Genomic DNA, 20,650 nt, shown 5'->3' with positions numbered 1-20,650 from the left:
TTTTCCTTGACATCCTCAAAAATTGTAGTCTACTTCAGATCCATAGTCCTTCACCACTTGTTTTTTCTGTGCTCATAACTCTTTAAATTCTATCAAAATTATTTCTGAGAAATGTGTTGGATTTTCCCATTGTCAGGTCTATTATATACCCTCCCAAACTCCCAGTGCTCTTTAGCATCAATAATTCATTGCTTTGATGATAAATAGTGACATTTTGACTTAGTTCTTATTTTTGAAAATTCTTTTTACAGAAGCGTCCCCAGTAGCTTCACTATATTAAAAAAAAAGAAAGAAAACGGATAGGATGGAAGGAAAAACTGTTTCTAATTCACGTGTACTGTACTTGTCTTGTCTTAAATGTCTTGCTAGAAGAAGAAAGGGAAGGGTGCCAATTTGACCCAAGGAAATAACTGGGAAGTAGTTTCAAACGCTCACTTCCCCAGAGAGACAGAATGGCTTTGGACAGGAAGACCTGACAGTGATTTTCATTTTTCACTATGGAATAGTGATTTTTGCCTCAGCTGGATCAACATTTTAAGTCAACCGGGCAGCCTCAGCTGTTAGGTACTCCAGGCAGCCAAAGGCACTAGAGCTGTGCTTCCTACATGCCCAGTGCAGCTGTGTTCTGGAAGTAGTCAATGAACAGAAATTGCCTCCTAGACCACAGGGAAGAGAACCTGGCTCTAACTTTTGCCTACCTATGGACCATGCCAGTGCTAAACCAAGCGCTTACACAAGGTGGAATGAACAATACAGGGCATTCTGGTGAAGTCAATCCAACAGAATAAGAATCTCTTTGAGTGTGAATTTGTCAATGAACAAACCCACTCTTCCAAAATCTGCAAAACCAGACCATATTCTCTGTTCAGTCTTCCTGTAATAAGATTCATAGAAAAGCTGAGACTGCAAGAATGTTCCAGGGTCATCTCTCCAACCTGCTGCTCACAGAAAATCAAGTTAGATCTGGCTGATCAGGGACTCACGCTGAGTCTTGAACGCCTCCAAGGATGGAGACTTCGTACTGGATATCTTACAGTATTTGATAACCCTCATGGTAAATTCCACCACCACCCTGCCCCACCCCCCTTATATATAATCAGAATTGCCCGTGTTCCAACCTATACCTGTTGCTTCTCATCCTACTGCTGTGCGTCTCTGAGAAGAATCTGGTTCTATTTCTCTTTGTCCTCTGCAGACAACAAAAAGTCTCTTCTTTTCTCAGCCTTCTCTTCTCCAGGCTGAACTGGCTCAGCAATCAGCCTATGCATGCATGGCCTGTGCTGCAGCCCCCTAACCATCTTGGAGGCCTCTTCTGCACTCAGTCCAGTATGTCAATATCTTTTGTGTGCCAGATCTTTTTATTAGACCTTCTGACTACACTTTTACTAATACACCCTTGCGTGTGGTTGGCCTTTGTATTGGGTCTGGCTGAGATGGATTTCCGCCCCCCCCCCACAGCCCCCAGCGCTCTGCTTTGCACTGCGGCCAGTGAGGCGGTGATAACACCCCCGTGTTGGGCTGCTGCTGAGCAGGGCTCACAGCACCAGGGCTGCCGCTCCAGCATCCCCCCTCCCCTCACCAGCAGCTGGGGGTGGGCAACGTCTTGGGAGGGGACATAGGACAGATGGCCCAAACTGACCAAACAGAGCGGGGGACATTCATTATTATGACATTTGTTTTCTGGAGCAACCGGTACACATACCTGCTTCCTGGGAAGTGTCTGGCATCACCTGCTGATGGAATATAGAGAATAAATCTTTTGTTTTCCTTCATGTCCATATGTGGCCTTTGCTTTTGCTTTATTAAATCACCTTTGTCTTGACCCATGAGTTTCTTTTTGTCTTATTTTCTCCCCTCCTTGTCCCACTGAGGAGGCGAGTGGTAGAGCAGCTTGGTAGTCACCTTAGTGTCCAGCCACGATCAACCCACCACAGCTTTCTTTGCTGTGGTGTAAGGGCACATGGCTAACTCAGGTTTGTCAAGAACGACCCCAGATCCTTTTCTACAGAGCTCCTTCCAAGACAGACACCCCCAGCCTCTACTGCATGGGGTTGTTGTTTTTGTTGGTTTTTTTTTCCCAGATGTAAGAATTTGCATTTGCTTTTGTTGGACTTGATGGTGTTTGTGACAGCCAATTCTCCAGCTTCCAGTGTATTAAGGTTCCTCTGACTAGCAGCTCACCAGCATATTGACCTCCCCCAAACTTGGTGTTTTCCACGAGATTGCTGAAAGTGCACTTCATCCTATTATCCCAGACTGTGAAACATTAAAGATTATTAGTTCCACTATTGATCCCTGAGGATAGGATTGATAGCACAATTTGCTTCATGGTCTGTGAAATCTGGGACTATGGTCCTAACTTACTCCTCTGCATCTGGTGTGTTGCTAACCATTATTAAACCATTTTTATTTAACGAGTTCTCTTTTGAAAGTTTTGGTCTTGCAAAATATAATGAAGACATCCATAGAAAATTCTAGGTCCCAAGGATCCAGAATATTCCAAATGCATACCTTGCTTCCTGGAAGGACATTTGAGAATGTTAAAAACTCTGCTTGTAAAAAGCTGATTGCCTGAACAGCCTAGGGAACTGTAAAATTTTTCTTAGTGTCAGTGCAGGCTGGCATCCTGAAGTCTTCTGATGATGTGTGGGCTTTAATCCTTCTGGGTAGCTTTCTGGTGGTTCCCAGGAACAAATCTAGCGTTATGTTCAACAGCTTCCACCACACAACTATCTTGGACAATCCGCAGTAAAAATTTTCTTGGCATTTCTGGCCTCCTAACTACTTGAGAGGAAATCTTTATTTATATGTTTTGTTTGTTAGGGTCTTTTGAGGTTAGTCTATTTTATGATTGAAGCTAAAATTGTATCTCCTAACACTGGCCATAAGAGAGAGTCAGAGATGAGGTGCCTTTATGCTAAATACAATGAAAGATGCTGCCTTGCCTCAGGAAACAGATTTGCATTTCAAAGAAAACCACTTAATGGTGATCAACCCTTCCGCTGCTTACTTCAGGAGTGGAAGTATTATAAATACTTTTCATGTATAGAATAAATATTACAGAAGATAAAAGATTTTTGCCACTTCATGACACTTACTTTTTTAATTGAACTTATAATGAGGTTTTATAAAATCCTAATGGGGTCTGAATCGTGTCTTGTTGATGCCAGTGGAGCTTTGTGGGGTGATTTTGGTGCTCCATATGGAACTCATTCCTGAATAGAAATCTGCAGTGGGGAAGTGTAATAGCATTTCAGTCACTGTCAGAAGTTAGAGCATTTAGTCCAATCATCGCCTCACAGTAATTACATCGAGGATTGGGTTAATTTTTGATCACTCTCTCATTTACTCTAAGACACATAGTTTTAATGTACACACTGACACATTGAGATGGACCATTTATGAGGGGTGATGGACTCTACTGCCATTAAGTTTTAATGCATCATTAATTTTCTAGGCAGATGTAAAACAAGGACTATGATATTCTGTTCTTCATTCCCAAGGTTGACTTAAAAGTCAGTGACCTCTCTTGATTGAGTGGTCATTAAAATAGTCTATACTATAGTAATTTCAATCTTCAGAGCATATAAATATTAGGAGTTAAAAAAAATCATGCAAATTTTGTCTAAGACTCCAGCTTATTAATTTCTACATTAAAATAATGCATAGATTTCTCTTCAAATGTACCTGAGAGAACCTTTTAGATTCCTTCGTCTCCTTTGTACAAGGTGAAATTCTATCAAAAATTATTGCATAATGGTAAAAGTATTTCAGGCACTCAATCTGCAAAGATTTAAGTGTATTCAATTTTTAGGTATTTAAATTATGCCCCTCAGCTGGAAATTTTTGTGGAGGCAAGAAAAAAATACAGTGCTTCACCATATAATAGAAAGGATTATATATAAGGTGGAATGTTAATGTCCCCAGACATTTAAGGTCCAAGGAGGTATATCATTGTACAAAGCTGCTAGTGCAGATTGTGGATTTTGGCCCATTCCTTCACTGTGAGTACAGCTTCTGTTCTGGGACTGGTTGCACAGATGTTCATGGACGGTGTTGACTAGAAAAACCCACACAATTCATTGGAATCATTGGCATAAGATTAACCTTCACATGGGTGATATACTCCCTTCAACTGGGTTTGCAGATGTTGTCCAGGGGACAGTGGGAATCTCCACCTCTAACATCCCTGCACTGGTATTTTCAGCTGGATTAGCTGAGGCTCACCATGCTACTGTTCTGCTGATATGTGGGGACAGATTTTAATACCAGTTCAAATTTATGTGCATAGAGTTATACCAGTTCTGTGGTCTACTACAGGAACTGCATGGTGTCTCCTAACTTTTCTGGTCTTCTTCCCCCTTCAGGAAGTTCATCAACATATCCTGGTATGCCAGCAGTGCCTCACAGCTCCTCTAAGCACAGGAGAATCTGTTGGAGGCAGCTCCCCAGAACTGCCTCAGATCCCTCAGGAGGAGCCCCAATACCCATTATCCAGTCAATTTGCTACAGAGCTGTTGCGTAATTGTACCAACTGCCTTCTTGTGAACATGCCAGACACCCAGTCGGTCTCTGCTGCCAGCCAGTCCCTTGTCTCATACCCGTCCCTTGTTCCACCTGTGCACAGATGAACTGCAAGGCTCCTGCATGATGTGTGCAGGGTACGTGTGATGGGTATGCTTGCAGGCAAAACCTTCACACACTGCTACATCACAATTGTAATTGTAGTGAAAACTAAAAACTCCAGAGCCTTTTTTTTTTTTTTTTTTTTTTTAATTAAGATACAAACAGGTTTTGTTTGTTCTTTTGGTTTTGGGTTTTTGTTTGGTTGTTTGTTGTTTTGGGTTTTTTAAATTATTATTTTGTTGGTTGGCTTGCTTTGTTTTGGTTGTTGCTGCTTGTTTGTGTGTTTGTTTTGGTTTTGGTACTGTTGGAATAAAATACTGATTTTTGTGTAGTTTGGAGTGTGACCAAAAAAACCCAACTATATCACAGTAATCAATGTGCTTGCTCTTGCTTCTCCTGGCACATGTCATGTAAATGAAAATAAATATTTGCTAGTTCACTCTTTGCAGTGATGATAGAGGACCCCCTGGATGCCTCCTTGGGTATGTCATTGTGCCTCCTTGATCATCCAGTGAGTTAAAAGAAAAATAATTTTCAATGCTAAGAACGGTTATTATGGTAGCCCCCAGGAAGGCTTAGCAAGCTTGTCCAAGCAACTTTTTAAGACCAAAAGAGAAAGACAAATGTAGGGCAACACAGTGCTACCAGGCTTGAGAATGCCTTATCTGTTATGTTTTGGGAAATTTGGTACATAGTTGGATGGGCCGTCACAGCAGTGCCGTACACTGAGAAGTGAAGATTTTTAAAGCCTTCCTCTCCTTCATGCTGGTATCAGTTTCTTCAATATAAATGTGATGTAATGCCTTAGAGCATGTAAGTGGGCATTTTTCTTTTGAAGTGGGAGTGGTAGTTAAGTACATAATATTTATAGGAATGTCCTTTCAAAAAGAAGAGCAAAAGGTAGTTCGGCTTTCTTTCACAACTGGAGGAAGCATCCAAAATTCTTTCAGTAAGAAGAAATAAATAGATGCAGAATGCTGTTTTTTAATCTCCCTAGATATTTCATGACAACAGTACTGTTATTTTGCAAAGGCTAATTTAACAGAAAAATAGGGAGGAAACCAGCAGTTCTTACAACAGCATTTTCAGAAACTTAATAAGAGATCCTGCTTTCTTATCCTAATCATGTTCACCAGTTTAGTGTCTGTCCTTTCCCTGTTCCTGAAATACACCAAAATAATTTTCTTCCCACACATACTGTTAACTGCTGCCCTCTAAAAGCTGAACATATCTGCATTATTTGTTTGGATTTTGTTGTTAATAATTCCTTGGGGTTTTTTTTTTCCCTCCAGTTGTACTACAAAATTTGAGTATGTCTTGTTCTGAAATACATGGGACTTGGGAACCAGCATTGCCCTGAAGACTGTGTTGTATTTTAATAGGGGGTATACATCACTCCTCCAAGTGTCAGCTAATCGTCCATGGGCTTGTGTTAGGGATTGTTTCCCACACAATTTCGAAATGTAATTATTGGTAAACATGTATAGCGTTTAATCCTTTATAAAATTACTGAAGTGTGAGAAGGAAGGAGCAGCAGAAAGTGGCCCTTATGCAGTGACCACAACTCCCCGTTCCCCATCCCTCCTGCACCACTTGGGGAGCAGGGAAGTTAGAGGAACTGGGAATGAAGTAGTGAAGATGAGCCTGGAAAAGTCTGTGTGTGGCAGGAGGTATTGCTATGGTTTGGGTTTCTTTCTCGTTATCCAAACATAGTTTAGATGACAAAAAATTAAATTAGTTTTCCTCAAGTCAGACCTAGTTTGCCCGTGACTGTAATTGGTAAGTGATCTCCCTGTCATTAGTTTTTATTGCAACCCATGAGATTTTTCATCTTATTTTCTCCCCTGCCCTGTTGAGGAGGGAGAGTAAAAGAGCAGCTGGCTGGGCATTTGGCAGTCAGCCGATGTCACTCACCACAGTATAACATATTTATATGGATATATTGATATAATATATCAATATTGGTATAGGGAAAAACACTGATTTGAAATCAGATTTCCTAGAAGATCAAATTTTATAGTGTTTTCAGTACAGAAGGAGCTGGGAGTATCACAGTGGAGGAACTAGAGGCGTATGAGTGTGATGGAAATGAAATTTATTGTTATGCCATTCTTCTTTGTAATGCTTTCACCTTTTATGAGCATAAAATGGCCCTGAATTACATTAGTTTGGAGATTACATCAAGGTTATCAGTCTAGGCAAGAAGATTTTGCTAGAGCCTTCTAAGACTGTGGGCAAAAACTTCATTAGCTTAGGAGTGCTGTATGATTTCTTTGACTGCAGTTGCCTGAGGTTTGATAAGTGATCCCCCAGCAGGAGCAACATCGGTTTTGCTATCATATCTTTACCTCAGTAGAGTGTTTGATGAACACATAGTGGTCCAAAGTAGCTACATATTCATAAATATTTACATGTCAGATAACTGACTCTGACTTAAAAGCTTAAGTATTTATTTGGGATGTTCCTTTACCTATGGTATTTGGGAAAGTTCTAACATAAGGACTGCTGTTGTGGTGGGACCATTTTCTGCTTTTGACAGGCAGCTTGAGATTACTAATTCCTTCGACTAGGTTTGGTTATATGTTGCTGTTAAAACAATTATTGCATTAGGTAAATAAAATGTTATCTGGATGCATAACACTCATTCTAACTCAAACAAAACAAGATGACATTAAAATCTGTAGTAGCTATTACATTTAGAATTAAGACCTCAAAGATCGTTAAGGAGTTCATTAATTAACCCATTTAAGGGTTGGACAAGTGGGTTAATGTAGATTCAGTAACACACCTGTTTTGCACGGGTGGGACCCAGATTAGTGATGGTCAAAAGGTATTTGCTACGGCCATTGAGCCTTTCTCGTTGCCTGTTCACGCAGCAGAGCTTCCATCTACCGACTCTATAAACGGTAGTGGATGGAACTCTGAAGGCAATATCTCAATTTGGTTACTCGTGAGCAATCCTAATCAAAGCTCATCCCTAAAAGGAATTGAATTGTGGTAGTTTTGACTGATTTTTAAAAGAAGTGAGCTCATTGTTAAACACAATATTCAAGGAAGGCTATTCTTAACACAGAAAAAAAAAAGATATAAAGGAAAAAAAAATGCATATATAGGTCAGATAGTCATCAAAGCTATGTACAAAATGACTACTGATTCTTGGTGACCTGTTCTAAAACTCAAGGTAATGACTATTTGCTGACTGTTTACCAGTAAACTTAAGTTTACTCTCCTAAATAGTTTTTAAAAAAATCGAACAGTTTAAAACTTGTCTTGCATTAGCTGAAGGTTTGTTCCAATGAATGTGTTCCTCCTGTAATGACAAATTCTATTGCAAATAAGAAAACTGCTTAAACAAGATGTTTATTACATACAGTGTATTACAGCACATTTTATGATTCATGTAGCCTAAATATGAATATAAATTGATGATTTTCTTCTTTCTTGTGTTTGAATGAAAATCTGTGTATTTATTTCTCTTTTATAACCTACCAATGATTTTTCAGAGTAAAGTCTTTCTGTGTCGCTAGACTATGTCTTCTTGTAAAGACGTAAATTCTACCAACTGAGAAATATTAGCATTTGTCTGGGTGTTGAAGGACATAAATACAGCTTTGTGCGTTTTGGAGGTGGGAGATGAGGAAAGGGAGGGAACAGTAACAAGGAAACCATAGTACAAGTTTTCAAGTTCAAAAGCTGAAACTAGATTTCCAGAATTAATGTATATGGGTGTTTCTTCATTTCAGGTCAGGCCATTTCTTAAAATTACAGTCAGTCTTAGCCTCACTGATTTTTAACTTGGTCACATCAGCTATTCTGTTAGGGTTCTGTATAAAGTCAAATATAACACAGACATTTTGTAGTCAAACACAGTAACTTAACTTTGGCATGATGCCAGTTTCTGCCATCTCAAGAGAAGGCTATCTCTGCAGCCGGTTTCTAAAGGCAGAAGAGATGCTAGGTAGATAAATCCTGTACTAGTGCCCTTGGCATCACCAGCTGAATACTCATCGATTTCAGGGTGTGGCAAATTAGTTTTTAAACGATGGTTTCACTTGCAAGATTGTGTACACACTAAAGAGTATCCCAATAATTAAAAGCCTTCTCAGGGGAATCCTGTGAAATAAGACAATGGGAAAAAAATCTAGTTTTGCTTAGAGTGACTTATGAAACAGTAACTGATCTGTGATACCGTAGAATCGCAGTCCATGGGATGTGGCAGCCACACATACCAATGTAGGCATTGCATCCCAGTCACTAATGTGCATGGTGCTGACTGACAGGCTTCGGTGGTATTTCCAGGTCACTGGGTTTGGGGTTGCTTGCCCGTTTCTTTGTTTAAGATGGGAAATTCTAGAAATCCTATAAATATGTACAAATCAGAGTATATCCTGATAATATAAATAGGTGTGTGAATATAAGCAAAATCTAATTAGAATTAAAGCACACAAATGCCAATGAGATGTGGAAAAAACCTGACTTGGTCATACTTCACCTGAGTGCAAGCACTGATTGTGTGCTGCTAAAACCCTCTTTCTTCATGCAATATGACATTGCTGTCTCAACAGAGTAGGTTCTAGCAATATTGACTGATTTTTCACATAGGGGTCACTACAATTACTGGAATCCTTACAAAAGTAGATGTGTACTTTTGTATGTATCTGAAGGAGGAATGGAAAGTTGAAAAATTACACTTGTCCCAACAAGGAATGCAACAGTGCTCCACAGATTTGCCTATAAATATGTATTTTTTGTGTAGACACTTAAGAAACATTACACAAAGGAGTTGCTTTAACATTGCATTTTCTTACTGGCTTGGATGGGTAGGGTGGGGAAACTTATGCTTAACTTTAAAAACGGTGGGCAAGAATAACCTGCTTTGACAGTGCCTTTTGTTCAAAATACAATATAGCAGGACAGTCTATAGCTCTTTAGAATTTCCTTGGCCAAATACAAGTATGGTAATACACAAGGCTTGAACAAGATAGAAAAGTAATCATTAAACAAATGTAATTTAATATTGACTCCGGTAGGAAAAGCATCGACTCTGTGCAAGTTCAAGTCAAGTCATGAAATGTGCTGGACAACTAGATTTTTACAAGCATTTGCAAGTTCGAATTGGACAGAAAGCAGAGAAGGTTGTGGTTTTGAATGTATGAAAGAATTTTCATTTGCCTAGAAAAAAATCTGATATATTTGTTACAGTTCCTAACTATACAATCTTTTAATTTAGCCAAGTAGTTTCACATAATGAAAAAATATTGAGAGCAGTACTTAACTAATTAGGTAAGGGATCCTTCTGAAAAAAAGAGGAGAACAACCTGTTCTGCTGAGTAGTAAGTGATGAGTAAGAGTGATAGTGATAAATTTACTGAGGGTTTAGGTTAGGCATTTCCATAGTCAGACAGATTCCAGATGATTTATTTTAGTATGGAATACTTCATTATGGAGACTTTTATGAGCATGTTAGGGAAATATCTGTTTAGAACTGACTTGCATAGAGCTGATACTGCCTTGCAACAGAAAATCAGACTAGATGAGTAGTAGCAGTCTCTTTTAGCTTTGTTTTCTGTGATTGTAGTTCTCTGTAATGGTCTTGGAAAACAAAACAAAGCAGCACTACCTGGCTTGGGAGACCTTGGCTTGGACCAGCATCAGGTGGCACGTAAATTAATACTACATCGGGTAATTTTTATCTGTGGGCTTATGTATTGAAACAGAAAATGTGCCTTATGGTTAGAACCTCTGCAGAAATTCATGTATTAAAAAGCCTGAGAAAGGCTTCAAACACTGACAGAAGATGCCAGAGGGGCTGTTAAATTTCCTGACTTTGAGGTATTTCAAATTTGAGAGGACAAAGCCCTGAGCAACCTGATCTGTGCTGGCCCTGTGCAGAGCAGAGACTGGAACAGGTGACTTCCAGAGGCTCTTTCTAACTTTTAACGTCCTGTGATGCTATGATTTGAAAGGGCATAGCAAAGTAGTCCTCACTTTGTTTCATCTTCTGATGTCTGAGTACGCGGAATCTCATATGCTTCAAGGGGAAGAGATAATATTGCATGCAACTGTGTATTTCCTTTCCAAATCTGAAGTAGTGAGTCAGGCAAGTGTTCATGGGAATCTTGACTCAAGTAGTATAACATTGGTTTAGTGAATGCATACTGACCTTAAAATACTTTAGAGAGAATTTCATGTTTGAGTTATGAGGTATTGACTTAGTAAACTATGATTTTTTTTTAAAAAAAACCCTATTTGTTTGTTTATTTAGCATGTCTAACATGCTAAAATAAGCAATTTTTAATGGGATTAGAAAGACTTCAGGTAAGTATTCTTGCATCACAGTCATCTGCAGTCTTCTATATGGATTAATGAATTTGGTTCTTTTTCTTTTTTACTGGATAAGGAAGATCTTGCTTCAGTGAAACACAGTGATAGCAGCTAAACCAGCACTGCAGTTCTAACTGTGGGGAAAGGCAAGTGGAAAGTTAGAAATGGTGACTTGGACAAAAAAATTATGCATATGAGGCAGTCAGAACAAAGCACTTCATTCAAGTGGGCCAGGTCTTGGCACAGGGTGGTTTGCACCGTGGATGGTACACGGCCTGGAGAAATGCTTTGTTCTAGGATCAAAGTAATAACTTTTTAATAACAACTGAAGAGAATTTTATCATTTTTTACAGGATAAAGATGAAAACCAAACATGCCTTGTAATCATATATGTAGATACACATGATCGCTCTTACTGATTCACTAATAGTATACTTCTTTAACAATGAGCAAAAATGCAGGCTAACGTACAAAACGGGGAATAAAAACCTGGTGAGAGGTGTAGGTGACCTTGTATGACAGTAAATGTAAGCCTTCCAGTCTTTGCATAGCTTGACAGGAAAACTAATGTCCGTACAGGAGAGTGAATGGGTGAAGATAGTATTTAATGGGTCATTTTAAATCTGAAAGTGTAGCATTGGCTAGCTTGGTGTTGAAATACCATCTACAAATACATTCTTTACAATGTAAAGAAAAGGGTGTGGAAAAAAATGAAGAAGCTTTAAAGGAACCACAGAAAGGATTGACTACATTGCATTAACATCAGAGATGTAAAGGGTATAATCTATTGAGCTGCTCTAAAAGAAGACTGAAATATGACTTGATCAAGAAGACAAATCCATTTCAATAACAGGTGTTTTGGAGAGTTGAATTTAGCAGAGAAAGTCCCAGTAAAAAAACAGAGCTGGGAGCTCAGGACAGGCAGATTCAAACCAGACCTGTGTTGAGGGTTGGGAGAAGAAGTAAGAGCAAAAATGATTTATAAAGGAAACAATCTATCAGGAAAAATAGTAGAATAGTAGGTATTTTTCATTTCACAGTGTCTTCACAATAAGTCGTCCAGGAACATATGGTTCAGCTGAACACAGAATATTGGACTCAAATATTAAGTCAAAGTTAATGGTCTGTGGTATAGATAGAAATTACTTCTCCCGCCCTCCAGATATTCACACAGAACAATAAGGATTGCATCCGTCCCATGCAAGTGGCTTCAGACTTTCATATGTTCTGAAATGGAAGTAATTCCTGTTCCAGGAAACCCGCAGAAGGTACTGAAATTAGGAAAAAATGTCCAGGGAAAGAAATGCCATTTTCTATCAAAATACACATGAAGAAATAATTTTACTAGAAAACATTTGGAAACATTTTACCCTTGCTTTTTATTTTCTCCCTCTCTATAAAACATAATGTAACTGTCTAAAAGATAGATTTTTTTCTGTTTTACTGATCTGGAAGAAACATTTAGGATTGGTTTTGCTTTTGGGCTTATTATTTTGGTTTGTCTGTTATTTTTGTCATGTGTTCTAGGAAACTAAAACATATGTGAAAGAACTTACTGAGTTCATGCCCTTCAAACAGTCAGCAATTTCGAGATACACAATTTATTGTGCCCACCACATTCTCCTTACAGACACCATCTGGATGATAATTTAGAAAGCAACTTCATTGTCTACGAAAATGAACAAGACCAAACAAAAACGTCCTTTTTAAGCCTATGTAGTAATTCATAAGAATTCTAAAACCACAGTTATTTGCAACTACATTTTTTGCTTTCCATTTGCAACCTTTTCAAAAGACAAGGATCAAGCAGCGCTTCTAATACAATAGTTCATTTCACAGGATGTTGTAATAAATCCTTTAAAGATGAACGAAATTGCCCACCTATAAAGGATGGTTTTCCTTCACAAGTTACACTCACACACTGCCATAAATCCTCCTAAAAAAAGTCTTAAGTTACAGGTCTTTTGCACAAATCCTTATGTGAGAAATTTGACATTCAGATTCTGTTCTTCACTGCTGCTCATCAGTATTGTTTTATGCAATAGGGGAAGTACTAGATCACAATAATATCTGCTTATAATATATTGTAGTTCTACACCCAGAGGTCATTGTGTCTGACACCAGATTTCTTGGTTGCTGGTTAATATGATGATTAAGAAAGAATAGCCTAATAGCTTTACAGGGAATTTGCTTTGGCAAAAGAATGAAATGTAATATCTAGAAAACAGGACCAATAATTAAACCAGCATCTCCTTCCCTGTTATGCCACTAAAGCGTGAAATGTCATTTCACCTGTCCATGTTATTAATTATCTTTTTCTGGTAAAAATATCATTAATCTGGAACTGTCCATCTTTCCACAGTATGTATTGCAGTGGAGCTCCAAATGCTGGGTGTACTTACTGTATTGCAATATAATAGAAAAAATATTGTATTACATTCTATTATATCATATTATATTGTATTATATTCTATCATATTAATTTATATTCGTTAATATCTCATTATATTAATTATATTTTACTTTATACTGTATCATATATAATATATTATGGAATAACATGATATAGTATAACATAATATGATATGTTATAGTAGCACAATATATAATATAACATGATGGATTATAATGTAATATAGTATAATATAATACAGTATGATATTACATGATATCATATAATGTAAAAATATCTTCTTTCTGGCATGAAGAGAAAAAAATATGTTTCTCTCACCAATCTTAGATAATAATCTGTCAACAGCATTCTAACTTCTCACATGCCAGGAAAATTTTTTGCCTTTATTAATACAAAGCCTGAGGCTTTCTACAGACTGCACAGTGCAGGGACTCATGACTTTTATGATTTTGTCTTTGGCTGAGCTCATTTAAGTTTTGTTAGGTTTGGTAACAGTTGTTTAACAATCAGATAACTGTTGCCTCGTATTTTTTTCCAATTTTACTTCAGTTCATAGAGATAAAAAGTAATTATTATACGTGGATTGCATTGCCTATGCCTTCCAGAATAAAATGTTGTGTAGAGGATTTTAGCTACGGGGTGATCCCAGAAGTCTCACAGTTAATACCAGTCATGATGGCCACTCAGTGGTCATTACAGGGATAAAACCTCATCTCGTTCGTGTAAAACCAGCTTCAGAGATAACAGCACAGCTCGCTAATAGGGAACAAATGAAGAGCAGTGTGTTGGCAGACTGCACTAGGAAAATGTATATAAATGAACCAAATGGATCCCAAAAATTAGGAAGAAATACCAACATCACCCTTCTCCTGGCAAAGAGGAGGAAGACACCATGGACATCCTACTCCTCCCAGCCAAGGCCGCAGGGTGCTGAAAGCTCCCCACACCACCTGAGCAGAAACCAGCAGCCTCAGGACCCAGAGGACCTTTGAGCAATTATAGCACTCAAGAATATGAGTCCTAATAGGTTGATGGTTTATATATAGCACCTTGAATGGTATTAGTGAGGCATTCCTGTATTAATTTGGACTGTAAATCTTACCACTATTGTAACTGGACCAACAAATACCCTATGTTATAATTTGAATAGAGAATTATTATTTTAATTACATTACTGGTATATTCTTGGTATTTCAGACCATGCCATCTCTATTTAGCTTGTAACTTTGAGTGCCACAGACATAAAATTCAAATACCCACAATGGGAACTTTCCACTTATATACTATATCAAGGTTCAGTTAGGCATACTTATGACTACGATGAATCAACGATGAGACTGATTTGCATTAATATTGGTGTGTTTTATTAGATTCAGCTTTTACTGTTTGTATTTGTTTACTTGATTTCATGTGGCATCCATTTACTACAGTTCCTTTATGTTTGGTTGGGTTTTAAAAATCTCTTTATTTAAGGAAGTTCAAATATGTTTTTTTAATGTTTGTCACTGGTGAGCTGCTATATGGTAATTAAAGCTGAAAGCGTAAAACGAGTTACTTCAGAAATAATCCATTTGTAATTCTTCAATTCTCTGTAATGAACAAAGTATTCATTTCTTGCCTCCCTCTATCCTCACTGCCAATGGCAATCCACATTAAAGGGAGAATAAGAATATTGACCTTTTTTCTTCAAGTAATACCAACTAATTCTGACACATTCTGACCACTTAATTGAGGTATTGTAAGATAATTGGTCTCTGCAAGGATCAGGATGTATTTTGCTGCAGGCAAAATTATTTACTAGCTACAGATTACCTAAATTATGACACTGAGTTCTTGATGTGTCTGGGCTGAAATACAGCTCTAGACCATGGACAAGGAGCAGAGGTTGGGGCTCTCAGGAGAGGCTGGACATGCTAATTGCAGCCCATTGGAGTACTCAGGGCCATGACACGCATTCAAGCCATCTGTCAAAAAATATCCCAAGTTATGCCAACTGTAGGCAAACGGAAACTTTAATTAGCTGATCTTTAAAGTTGTATCTTATTTCCTGCAGAATAAGTTCTAATCCTTAAACTGTTTTGACATTTTTATGACAGGAACTGCATTGCTTTTGCTGGCATGGTAATCTTTATTTCATTTAAAATGATAGTTTATATTTGCTCATTGTTCCTTTTGCTGAATTTAATTGTTGCCAGGATTGGCTAAAGGCTGTTTTGGGGAGGAAATTTGTAAGATAAGCTGTAACATACTGGAGAAACTATAACCTTAGGCTTTTTTAAATTAAATGAAAGTGAAGGGTAAAAATTAAAAGTATGTTGCGAAAAGAATAATTTTTTTTCATGCACAGAAATCCAGAAACTAAAATATTATGCAAGTCTTCTTAAAATTTATAACAGAGTAGTGTAGTCTTATTACTTCTACTGCATTGCTCTGTCCTTCAGCTAATTCCAGTAATGTAACTGAGCATTTGTGTCTGCAGAGAGGTTTGAATTAGAAAGATACTAAGCAAACAAAATGCGTAATGGTAAAACTTCTTTCTGTAGAAAAGCTATCCCTAAGACTCTTCAAATTCACACTGAACTGAGCTGTTAGCCTCTATGCTAGAGGACAATGCAATACTAGTACAAGTTAAATAATGCTTTACAGACAGTCTCCACTTCTATTTGCTGAACAAATTTTATTTGGGGTTTAATTTTGCTCTGTAATTACAGCATAAAATCCAGATGCATCACAGGAACACAAAATTATCCGAATAAGCAAGTTTGCCATTCTCCTGAGGTAACTGACTAATGGGTAAGGTGAATTTGATTTTGAAATTCAAAGTAGACTGTCCTCAATTCAATTGCCATTTTTTTTTTTTCTCAACAATATACATAAATAGCAAATTCTTCGACACTATTGGGAGTCAAGATTGTGTAGGCCTTTTTGCACAACGAGAATGCTGTAGTGTGGACAGCATAATGCTTGGGGAGATAAAAGTATCTCTTGGCATAGCATACAGCTCACCAGAAAGAACACGTTGACCTGCAGAAGGAGCCATCTTACCATTGTTAAGAAGATGTGAAAATTTTAAGAGGTCTGTGGATCATACAGGAATGAGATTATGGTGATGGCTCATCACACATATGAGAAGAGAGGGTTGAATATGTGAAGGTGTATCGCTGGATAAGCTCCTTTCTGAATACTGCAGTGGACTTGGCTTGCATGGCCATGTACCCATTTATGGTACATGAACCGCTGTGGTACCACTCCCATCGAGTGGCCATCAACAGAGGAAAAAATATTTTACTTCCTATATTCAATGAGCTATGTATGTGGCCAAAAGGAAAAATATTGAAATCTGCCATGAGTTATGAGGCAGTGGGGGCTGCTTCTTAGAAAGCTATATAGTAACTCGTAGGTTGCAGCTTTCAAATGTAATTGGTAACTTTCCTAGAGCTGTTTTGGATGGTACCATAAAAATTACTGGAACCCGCTGGCAGAAGACATTTTCAGATACTTGGATTACACATCACAACTGAATACGGACCAGCTAAAGAAAATGGGCATTAATATAAGGTCTATATGGGAGCATGAATGGGCTGTCATGACAAAATCAGTTGGGGAGCTCCCAGAGCTCTTAGTGCTGATCCCCAGAGATGCCCTTTCCAGTGACAGGATAAATGCCTGGGACTTTAGTAGTCACTATCCCTTCTTCAGAAAAGTCAAACTACCTTCTTGGACATTCCCAAGTTATTTTTGAGAACTTTTGAGACACCTGGCAGTCTGTTTAGGGATGGTCAAAATCAAAGTGGACACAGTGTCAAGGGCACGCTTTACCCAGGTTTCTCATCAGGGTGAACAGTAAGCTCATGGTTCCTTTCTGCCACCTTTGTGCTGTGCCTGGCCAGGCCTTCTGCAGCCACAGCAATAGAGAAGCCCTTGGGGACACTTGGTGTTCCCTGAAACTGGAGTGGAGAAGAGGGACTGAGCTTGATACCTCGGGGGTTTGGCATTTGAGCAGAGGGATAACAGCCTTTCCTCAGATTGTATAAAAATATACCACTACTAGAAGCAAGAAACTTAAGGCTACCCAGCACAGAAGCTGACAAAGAAGTCAAGTATATCAGGAATTACTGATTCTGCTTTATGGCCAGAGCCTGTTAAGGAAAAAAACACACCACAGAATGCTGAACTGCCAGATAGGCTTTAAATTTTCAGTGGAGTAAATTTGGTCAGTGGTCCAGTCGTTCATTGCTGCCACTGTAAATTCCCTTCCCACAGTTTCAGCTGCTATGAAAGTTTAATCTATGAACATCTACTTGCAACCTTGCTGAAGTCTCTGCTTTGTTCTGTACACCACCACCTGTATTAGTGCCCCTCTTTCTGTGCCAAGGCACTAATAGACTTCCAAGCACCATCATAAATTTTTCTACTAGGTCTACTAGGTCCGCCACAGTAAGAATAGAGAAAAGCCTGTTTTAGCAAAACCCTGATCCGTGTGAGGCACCGTAATCCAAGTTTTTATATGAGTCATAAAGAATTGCTACTCTATATATTATTCCACATTTTTATTAGCCAAAATATTTTAAACTATATATATTATTATTGCAAAGATCTGTCATTCTGTTTCTGTAAATGAGTTTCCGGGAAAAAAGTGTGTAACACAGCTGTTTTAGGGAAGTCAGAAGCCTCAGCATGGACTGCTGATAGCATTTGTGTTTGCTCGGTGTGCCTGAGACCTCTTCAGGGTCTGGCAGATATGGGAGTGGACCAACAGGAAACTCTTGTCCTGACAAAGTGGCCGTTACAGACAAGCCATGAACTCCTCCTTGATACCTGCATCACCTAAGATGGTTGTGTACCTGTGTTGGGTGAAATCTGCCATTTGCTTCTTCGGGAATGTAATTGTAAACATAGGCAAAAGGTGTCAGTCATTATTAGCATTAAGAAAGTGAATTAATGGAAAGCATTTTAAAGGTTTCTGGGAAGATTTTAAATTCAATGAGCTTTCTGTCACTTTTAAACACAATAAATATAGAATTGGCCTAAGAGAGTTTATATAGAAAGGCAGTAAAAATTAAGTTCCAGAAATTTTTTTTCAATCGCTATGAGCACAGATTTCTTTATCACTTTAATATTTTTTAATGTTCAGTGAGAAAGCTGCAGATGCTTGGTCTAGCATATATTACTCACATCTCCAGTAATTCACCAAAGCACAAGGCATCTGAAGTTAAAGCTGACTGCATTTTTTTCTACTGCAATAATATTTAAGTAGGACAATGTCAGGTTCCTGGAATCAAAATGTCTTCCAGAAGCATGTTCTGGTAAATTGTTTCTGAGATGATGTCAGAGTTATGACTTACTTTCCTGAAAGATTTCTTAGGAGCTTGCAGCATGTAAAGAGCTCTGCCATAAACTTTCCTCATGGATACCAAAAACTGGTCATGTTTTGTATACTTCATAGCAGCCTTTGGAGGCAGATGCCTAGGAAGTTGTCTTTCCAAGAAACCATTGGGTTGGGTTTTTTTTTAGGAAGGTTGTATGGATGACTGCCTGAAACTTCTCAGCTTGGGAAAGTTTTCTGTGTGGAGACTGTTCATGTTATGCTGAACAACAGTAGTGATGAAAGTGGAGTGGTTCATTATCCTATGAACCCTCTTACATATGTTCAGTGATGCATACCTGTTGGAGAATAACTGAACTATGGCATAAAATTAAATTACTCATCCTTCAGCTGCTGTAGTAGTTCTATGCTTTTAACCCAAACCTGGCCACTGGCTGTAATGTAAAAATCATCATGGAATTTTAATGAAATTTTGAATACATTGTATTGGGTCATTTTAGTACAAAAAGCGCTGTTATCATGCTTTGATTATTTTGGGCACCTTGAGAATATGAAGACATACATGCAGATTAATGTCAATAAAAGTTTGATTGCTTGCTGAAGCTGTTTCCTTTCAGTGATTGTGGAACTCTAAAGAAAATCAGCATTAGTAACTTACATGAATGACACATGATATAACAAATTTATCCTAGCATGGATAAAAATGGAGCTGGTTTTATGTAAAGAAAAACCTCTAGAAGTAAATGTCATTCCAAGTCCATTGAAAAAACCCCACAATACATTTCGATACATATTTCCATACATATACACATGTATATATTCAATATATATTCCCATACTGTTTCCTTGAAATATAGACTCTACTTGTAAAAACTTGAGAAAATGTTCAAAACTTTTACCTGTGTTATCACCATTTTCTGATGCTGAGACTACTTTTACTAAAATTTAAAGACTGAACTAAAAGAACATGTAGGTTTATGTACATACACTATATATATGATGTTGTAAAAGGTAATTGTAAGGAAGGAAAAAGTAAATATGAGCAGAAAATTCACTCCGTGGCATGAAATGACTACACCAAAAGTGGAATTAATATTTCAAAATTAATATTGACAGTACTGAAATACAGGTAAGTTCAGAGGTCAGGTAAAATGAGTCATTTCTTGCACACTGTCATTCTAAAAGATCATGGAGAAGCTCAAAGCAAAATCTGATAGGTATTTTTTTTCCCTACTACTACGTTTAGCAGGCAATGCTTTACTGAACGCTTTAGAAACAATCTACTCCTCTGAAAAAAATATGAATTTATTTCTATTTCTATTCTCAAGTGACTTGTCAACCTAGTATTTCAAATAAATACTTATTACAGATGTATTTTCTGCCTGAGACAGCTGTAGTCTTCGCAGTTCAAAGTTGTAGTCTGATGGGCATGACCTCTTCCAAAAGCAAATAAAAGAAACATCTGTCCTAGGGCAGAACTTGGCCCTTTGACCTTGTGTAGCACAGACAAAATTAAGCAAGGAAAATGGAGTCCAGATCCAAGTTTCCAGGCACATATCGAAAGAATGGTAAATAAAAATAAACCAGAGAGGATGAAGAGGAGGGAAAAATGATGGGAGTATCAAATTAGTAACAAGTGGCATTATTTAGTGCTATTTGCTCAGTCTTATTACCATATTTTATGAGGAAGGAAAATTAATTTGCAGTTCATTTTATCTTTTAACAATTGTCATATGAAATGTAGGGGAATATTAATACACATCATATTCTATAAATAGCACATAGCATCTACCTCAGTGACCTTTCATTTTTTTTTAATTTCTGCTGGTTAAGAATACCATCTGCCTACTAATTATAACATTACTAATCCATGAAGAAGGGCAAGAAACTATTCTATTTGACTTGGAAAGTGTCAGAAGACTGAGGAAGGTGAAAGGAAGTACCCTGTTCTCACTTTAGCT

Source organism: Falco peregrinus, chromosome 10 (assembly GCF_023634155.1).
Source record: "Falco peregrinus isolate bFalPer1 chromosome 10, bFalPer1.pri, whole genome shotgun sequence".
Lineage (NCBI taxonomy): Eukaryota > Metazoa > Chordata > Aves > Falconiformes > Falconidae > Falco > Falco peregrinus.
The sequence above is the reverse complement of the archived record's forward strand: the minus strand, read 5'-3'. Positions refer to the sequence as shown.